The sequence below is a fragment of the Helianthus annuus genome, chromosome 1, assembly GCF_002127325.2.
Source record: "Helianthus annuus cultivar XRQ/B chromosome 1, HanXRQr2.0-SUNRISE, whole genome shotgun sequence".
NCBI lineage: Eukaryota > Viridiplantae > Streptophyta > Magnoliopsida > Asterales > Asteraceae > Helianthus > Helianthus annuus.
In genome coordinates, this window is record NC_035433.2 from 75,132,217 (window position 1) to 75,139,393 (window position 7,177).

At 35.6% G+C, this 7,177-nt stretch overlaps 1 long non-coding RNA gene across 1 annotated transcript; it reads right to left on the reverse strand.

Annotated features, from left to right (window-relative positions):
- Positions 1-5,266: 5,266 nt before the first annotated feature.
- LOC110937187 lies at positions 5,267-5,915 on the reverse strand. Its single transcript, XR_002590635.2, has 2 exons — positions 5,728-5,915; positions 5,267-5,637 (listed from the first exon to the last, which is right to left on the reverse strand). It is a non-coding gene; the product is annotated as an uncharacterized LOC110937187 (long non-coding RNA).
- Positions 5,916-7,177: the final 1,262 nt, after the last annotated feature.

Genomic DNA, 7,177 nt, shown 5'->3' on the forward strand with positions numbered 1-7,177 from the left:
TCCTACCGCACTATACGGACACCCATCTAGTATAACATTAATGGATCAAAAACTTCATAATTGTTAAACGCTCAACTATAACCATAATTTGAATTCTTATAAAACATTACAAAAGATTTGTTTTCAAAATAGTTAATATAACTAAAGCACTTTAGTTATATTGAAATATAATTTGTGTAACTGTATCTGTCTTTTGATATTTATAATTAGAAATTAGAAATTTAGAACTAAGTTAAATAAGTAAAAAATTCAGTCACTATTTGAGAATGGAGGAACCAGGTTATGAGCAGCGAAGAGGAGGCACAGTTTCAGAATTTTGTTCTTTTGCTTTGCAGTTTCAATGTTGGTGCGGCCCGGGATGAGTGGATTTGGAAGCCATGCCTGTCAGCGGGGTTCTCGGTGGCAGTAATAAAAGATACAGTGGCAGCTTATAACAGGTCAGTGCCAGAATATGTGTTCCTTTGGAATAATTGTATACCGAAAAAGGTCGGAATAGTCTCGTGGAGGGCATCGATGGAAAGGCTACCTACTAGGGTCACTTTGGCGGCAAGGAACATCCAAGTTGGTGACACGAGATGCCCGTTATGCGCCGATTACGATGAGACCAGCGAGCACCTCTTTGTTTCGTGCCATTTTGCACAAGTAATTTGGTCTGTCATTACACAATGGTGTAAGTCTCCTCCATTAATTGCCTTAGCTTTAAAGATGTGCTTGGGTATCATCTTACTGTGGGTGGTTCAAAAAGGAAAAAAAAGGTGGTTAATGCTATTGTTCAGATTGTGGTTTGGAGTGTTTGGAGGATGCGGAACGAGGTAGTTTTCAATAATGCCATTCCGATCGTTTCAAAGGCTGTGGAAGAAACAAAGTCTATGGCTTTTTTGTGGATTAAAAGCCGGCTGAGAAGTCCAATGTGGTCATGGAGTGATTGGCAAAAATTTTGTATAGATATGTAATGTAACTGGTGATTAGTAGTTGTGGTTGTTTGGTGTAAACTCTTTTGTATATTTGGTGTCTAGCTTCTTGCTAATTGAATAAATAAAGTTTTATGTTGGCCATTCAAAAAAAAAAGTACTTCATTTCTTAATCAAGCTCTTTAATCATATTAATTAATGTCAAAAAATAAAAACTACTTCATTTCTTAATCAAGCTCTTTAATCATATTAATTAATGTGATTTCTTGTACTGCAGGTTATTCAACTTTTATTTACTATTTTCTTTTTTACATACAGGCGAAGGATTATATTTTATACTTTTTTGTTTTTTTTATTGAACGGCCAAAAAAAACTGTTATCATAAACCGCACTTGTCATATTGTTGGCCCAATATTCAACCCATTCATGATGTTAAAAGCACTTGTGTCCAAACACCCCTGCCGGAAAGGTATTTGTTCCTTTTTTGTTGTTGTTTAAGCCCAGTGGGCTTAGTGCTTTTATACCAAGTAGTTAATTTTGTTTCTTTGTGCTTGCTAAAGATTGATGCACTCATCCTTCCCACGTCCCACCCCACAATAAGTGATGATTTTGACTGTTTGGGTTTTCTTTTCTTTGACTTTTATGGCTGCCTTTGACTTTATTGATCATGGAAAGGATTATTGATCAAGGATGGATGTGTAAAATGACGCACAACTGCGAATTTTGCAATGGTGATTACTGTGACAATGTGAAGTTGTTTTTTTTAACTTTGCCTATTTTAGTGAAGTAATTGTTTACAAGTACACTCGACAGGCTTTAATAGTACTTGATATTAAAAGTACATGTCTTAGATGTCGAAATGTACGCTATAGAGGACATTGTCCAAAATGGGTCTAACGATGTTGATGACCTATGGTTGTGATGATAACTTCACAGTCGATGCAGCGCACTTATAGTTCTTTCCTACCAGAGAGAAATGTCAAGATTTGTTTATTACTATCATTATTTTTTTAACAAAAAAAAAGTTGAATTTTTATTCATGTGCAAATTAATTTGGGTGTACTAGACCACATCGTATTATATTTGGTAGTATTATGTTATAGTTGGTCTTATGGGTCATAACGGGTTTTAAGTGTCATATTTGGTTATAATATATTATAATGGGTTAATTTGTCCTATTCACATCCTATATTTATCCTTATTCGTATAATTTAACAAAAAATCACAATCTCATATATTTATCTCTAATTTTTATAACCCTATCAAATTTCCATTCCTTATCCGTAAAAATATACAGGTTTACTTTAGTTTTCCTTAAACGAAAAATCACAATCTCATATATTTATCTCTCATTTTTATAACCCTATCAAATTTCCATTCCTTATCCATAAAAATATACGGGTTTACTTTAGTTTTCTTAAAAAATATAGAGTAAATTGCCATTTTAGTCCCTGTGGTTTGAACCATTTTGCCAGTTTAGTCCAAATGTTTCATTTTTAGCATCTGGATCCAAAAAGGTTTCATCGTTGCCATTTTGGTCCAACTGACTTAACTCCATCCATATCTGTTAAAGCTGCCAAGGGCATTTTTGTCATTTCATTTTTCCTTCTATTAACCCTTTTTTCTTAATTGCTTTTCCCTCTCATTTTGGCGCCCTTTTCACCCTGTATGTAACCAGATCTCCTGAAACCCTAAATTCCTAATTAACTTCGAGCAAAGCAAACCATCACTCCTACCTACCTTCAATCTTCAACAATGGTGCAATGTCCATGTGGTGCCCATACTGTAATTCGAACTTCGTGGACCTCTTTGAACCCAGACAGACGCTTTTATTGTTGCAATAGACACGTATTTGGGTTTCGTTCATCATCTTCATTTGAACCTGCGATTTGTTCATGTTTTTGTCATTTTTGGTTAACAGGGGGAAGGGCTGTGGATTCGTTGCTTGGGCTGAGGCTGAGTTGTGTCAAAGATGTGCAGGAATCATACGAGGGCAATTGAACTCCATCCGCGGGCTTGAAGAAGAGAACAGGAGACTGAAGTGGTTATTGTGTGTTACTTGGGGTTTATTGATGTTGTACTATGTATGTAGTTAAATGCTTTAGATTCTGACTCAACCAATGCATAGGCCACCGGGTAAATGCCATTGTTTGAATCTATACCAACTGCAATTAAGACCTGCCTTGGATAAGGCCCCTTCATGAAACATCCATCTAGACCTAACAAATTTCTACCAGCTAGCTATCTGAAATCCCCTTTTTAAACCAGCTAAACAAATGTATATCTTTTTAAACTGCCTTGTTGGAGAATGTGGGTTAGGCTCCTTCTCAACCTCTGTTTTTATTATTGTACCAGGATTAGCCCTAAGGAATTTTTCACAGTAGTCTATAAGCATTGTATATTGAACATTATAATCACCTTGAACTCTCTTTGTTGCCTGAGACCTAGCCCTAAACATCTGCATTACAGTAATTTCTACCTGGAACTTCTTTTGTATCATATCTTGTAAGGATTTGAGTGGAATAGTTAATCCGAATAGTACCTTCTATCTCCTTAGCCAACCAACTGATTGTGCAGAGCCTAACATCCCTTGTGTTTAAACATATGTGCTCTTTCAAGAAGGTTTTAACTACCCAAGAGCCGACACTCTTGCTCTTTGATATGTGCAGCAGCCAAGGACATGTAGGGTTTATATCCTTTTTTTTAGGTTTAGGTTTAACTTTAGGCCCACTTGCACTTTTTGCTGAATTTACAGATGTACCCCCAACATTTAATGAACTTCTAGATATACCCCCAGTATTTAATGAACTTCCAGATATACCCCCAACTGTCACATCTTCAACTTCCAGCCCTTTTGCTTTTGTTTGTTACATCTTCAGCAACAACCCCATCTTTTGCCTCTGTTTCACCCCTGACCAGTTTAGGATTGAACCCCTTACACACTACACGAAACCTAGATGTATCATTTCTTACTATCATCAGTTGCCTCCTACTTTCCACTGCACGTTTTTTAAGTAACCTTTTGATTTGTTCCTTATTACTAAAGGTTTGACCAAGATAAAAAGGTCAACCATCAGTTTTTTTTGGTATTTTTATGCTTCCTCCTATGAGCCCTCATGCTCTTTTGCATCTTTGTGTCATTCTCATCATCACTCAAACTATCAAATTCTTCTAAGTTAATCTCAACATCCATGTTGACATCATCTCCAATATCTAAGTCTGCTCCATCATCACTTAAATCAAAATCTATTGTAGCCCTAAAATCATCCATATCAACATCATACTCCTCAACAATGTTATAAACATCCATAATATAGTCCGAGTCTTCATCAGATACATAATTACCCTCAGCTGCTTTTCCCTTTCTTACATTATAACCCTCATCTACTTTTGCCTTTCCTTTAGAAACCTCATCTGCTTTGGCCTTTCTTTTAGAAACCTCATCTATATCACTACTATCATCCTGCTCATAATCACCTGCCTTAGGTTCAAAATTGCTATCATCTGATCCATCACTACCACTATATTCTGATCCATCACTACTTACAATCTCTTCAACAATGTGCTCCCCATCAGCTGCACTACTGCCATCCACATCATCTACATTTTCATTGATATCATGCTCTGCATTGTTTCTTAACTACAAACCTTCATAATCAGGTCTAATATGTTCTACAAACACATCTATCAGTTTAGTAGTTCTAGATAGCTTTAAAAGATCAAGAATATAGCCATCATTTAACAGTGGTCTTAGCCCTAAATCCAGATCCTTTCCTGGCAATCTATACATAAATCTCATATCATCCTCCTCTCTATACCCAATATCCACCATCATATCCTTCAGTACAATGACTGAAAAGTAGTCTGAGTTAATCTTGTCAACATAAGAAACCTTACCCTTCGCATATGTCATTCCAGGATACTCTGTAAATTCCAATGTTTTTAAAACCGGACCGGTGATCGAACCGGCCACCCTACTGGTTCATTGGTCGAACCGGTTCGACCGGTCAGACCGTTTAAGAGAACCGGATTACATTATAATCGCTTTACTATTTATGAAAAATAAAGAATATATTAATTACAAAAATTGAAATAAACTCTAAATCACAATGCTCTTATTTTCATTTATTTTAGAAAAACATTGGATAAGCAAAATAATATGTGAGATAGGCTGTTGACTAAAGTAAACCTAGTCCACATATAAAAATTAGGGTTAAACACTAGCCTTACTTATTCACCTAAAAAGTAAAAAGAAGAACAGAGCAACACAAAGCAAGGAGAACAGAGCAACACAAAGTAACTCTTCAGGAAGAAGGTGAAATGAGGACTGAATAAATCCAGCCTCGTCGAAGATGAGAAAAAATATGATAATTTTCATTTCTATTTATTACCCATCGTTTTATGAATCACAAGTATCAAACCCTAAAAGGTACAGTATTTTTTTTTGCGGCCTCGTCGGAGATGACAACAGATCTGATAAAATTCGTTCCCCTTATTCAACTTCGTCGGCCCGACCACTAAATAGCACTGATTTTCCGATCCGGCCGCCGGTCACCGATCCAACCGGCCGGTTGAGTGCAAAACGGTTCAACACCACAAACCGGACCGGCTAGGGTTCCGGTTGCCGGTCCGACCAGTCGAACCGGCCGGTCCGGTTCGGTTTTCACAACATTGGTAAATTCAACCCCATGGTGTATTTCGATTGAAAAGTTTTCAGGGTAGTTTACTGCATCAATGAACATATAAACTTCAAATAAGTGATCAATCCACTTTAAAAAGGCAAAATTTAAACAAAATGTTGAGTATTAAACAGAACTTATCATATGCCTCTTCTGGATTGAATACTTCACTAGGATCACGAACACACCAAGGCTCATTCATCGTTCAGAAACCACCGCACAATGCTCGTTCACAGCTCAGTCGCCTTTGATCGACCGTCTTCATTGTTAGGGTTTTAATATTGGGGAAGTGTGTGTTGTGATCGATGTATTGAAAGAGTTCTGTTATTTATAGCACTGATAATAAAACAATAAAGCTTTAATTAAAAGAAAAGGCAATTAAGAAAAAGGGTTAATAAAAAGAAAAATGAAATGACAAAAATGCTATTGGCAGACTTAACAGATATGGATGGAGTTAAGTCAGTTGGACCAAAATGGCAACCTTTTTGGATCCAGATGTTAAAAATGAAACTTTTGGACTAAACTGGTAAATTGGCCCAAACCACAGGGACTAAAATGGCAATTAACTCAAAAATATATGAATAGGGTATGAGGATGAGGAATGGGATGTAGTGATGTTTTTAGATAGTTTTCTTAGATTTTAAGGTTTGAATGAATATAAAGAATGGGATGTGAATGGTTAATATAAATGAGCCATATTTGGGTTTATGTTGATTTATACATATATAGTTGTAAAGACCGATGATCTCTTGGCCTAGTGGTTAAAGGGAAGGTGGGAAGCTTTGCTTCTCTTGGAGGTCCTGGGTTTAAATCCAGACAAAGAGATTTTTATACCAACTTGGTGATACTAACATATTAACTACTAACCCAGTTGGCGACATTCTAACCGTACGCCGTTAAAAAAAAAAACATAGTTGTAAAGTGTTATATCTATTTTAACTTATATCTATTTTAACGAATCTTAGTAGGTCATGTGCTATTGTGCTAACAAATTACATGTTTACCGACCTAATTGGTTTTATTATGGAAATACTGAAATTCTAGATATTAATATACCGTTGTATTGGATTTGGATAACTTTGATAATTTTATAAATTTGGATAATTTTTGTTTGATAGTTTTTTTTAATAATTTTGTGACTTGCTCCCTAAGGTTTGATGAATGTTATATTCTTGTATATAGCCAACAAATTGGATACACATAAGAAAGAGACATTGATTCATCTTTAAATGTTTATGTAGTTTCGTTTAAACTCATCCATTTGTACTCGTTTATTATCTTAACAAACAAACAAGCTTTCATTTCATTTGAACGTACGTGTTCGTCAAGAATGAAAATGAACATGTCATGTCATGTTTCTATTTAATTGATTCGTTTACAACCTGCCAAAGGTTATTAAGAAGATTCGAATTAATAATGTGAAATTACAAGTTTGACCTTGAGTTGCGTGTTCACCAAGCTATCTTTGACTCAATCAATACCCAAGCTTTTCATTCGTATGTAATTGTACAACGTTAGCAATGACGTAATTATACATAGAATAACACCTCAACACAAAACCAACCCTTAAAATTTTGAAAATGATGA